A 1,550-nucleotide genomic window follows, 5' to 3' on the forward strand; every position below is an offset into this window, starting at 1 on the left:
TCACCCACCTGGACAATAAGGGCACATATGTTCGAATGCTGTTCATAGACTTCAGTTCAGCATTCAACAGAATCATTCCTCAGCACCTGATTGGAAAACAGCCTGCTGGGCCTGAACACCTCCCTCTGCAAATGGATCCTGGACGGAGAGGCCTCAGACAGTCTGGATCGGCAACAGCATCTCCAACACCACCACACTGAGCACTGGAGCCCCTCAGGGCTGTGTGCTCAGCCCACTGCTGTTTACTCTGCTGACTCACGACTGTGTAGCAATGCACAGTTCAAACCACCTCATCAAGTTTGCCAATGACACGACTGTGGTGGGTCTCATCAGCAAGAACAATGAGTCAGTATACAGAGGGAGGTGCAACAGCTAACGGACTGGTGTAGAGTCAACAATCTGTCTCTGAACATGGACAAAACAAATGAGATAAATTTTGAGTTCAGGAGAGCACAGAGAGATCACTGCCAACTTAATGCCAATGGATTCTCTGTGGAGGTCGTCAAGAACAACAAATTCCTGGGTGTCCACCTGGCGCAGAACCTCTCCACAAGTCAGAAACAAATAGAAAAGGTAAACAAGAGGTACAACAGACTCTAACATGCAAACTCGAAACAGAAGGAAACAAACGAGAGGCTAAGAACATAAGAATTGATACAAATACATCAGAAGCAGAACACTAGTGACAATAACCAGAAACTGAAACCTAAGCTCTAGAGATACTTGGGAAATAAATAAATAAATAACATCATGAATAATAATCAAACTAAGAACCAGAAGGAATGTCCCATATGAAGAAACACACAGACCAGTTGGATGCGAGTTAACATCCTACATGATACGCAGAGGTGGGTAGTAACGAGTTACATTTACTCCGTTACATTTACTTGAGTACGTTTTTTTTAGTGTACTTTTAAAGTACCTTTTTTGCACGATACTTTTTACTTTTACTTGAGTACATTTGTGAAGAAAAAAACGGTACTTTTACTCCGCTACATTTGCAAAATTCGACTCGTTACTTTTAAAAAAATAATTAGTTTAACACATTAGATAACATGCCGCCAGTGGAGTTTCCGGTAACTTTTTTACCAATGAGATATGGCCATGCAGTCACATGACCAGTTTGAAACTGTGGCGGGCAGAGCGGTCAAAGCATTTCAAAGTAGGAGACACACGGAAAGAAGAAATATGAAAACATGGCAGAGCCAGTCGTCTACGCTAGAGCTGAAGAGGATGAACAGCATTTTCCTCATATACAAAGAATGTTTCGCTTAAAAGCAGTACAAAAGAGCAGCTATGTCTTCAGTGTCTGTGTCTTCAGTGAGAGCCAAAACAAACCAACTTTTCAGCGTGAAACAACTCAACTCGTGTAACCTGAGGAAACGGTAAGTTTTCCTCTAAATATCTTTTTAGCTGTGGTTAGCTGGATGTCAGCTGTGTCGAGCTCGAGCTACGAGTCATATTTTCGGCGCTACGTTGTAGTGAGACAAGTTTTGTGGGTTGGGTTATTTGGCATTTGAGGTCGGTAAACTGCTCGCTGTGTTAGCGAC

The sequence above is a fragment of the Simochromis diagramma genome, unplaced genomic scaffold (genome assembly GCF_900408965.1).
Source record: "Simochromis diagramma unplaced genomic scaffold, fSimDia1.1 OVJJ01000657.1, whole genome shotgun sequence".
Taxonomy (NCBI): domain Eukaryota; kingdom Metazoa; phylum Chordata; class Actinopteri; order Cichliformes; family Cichlidae; genus Simochromis; species Simochromis diagramma.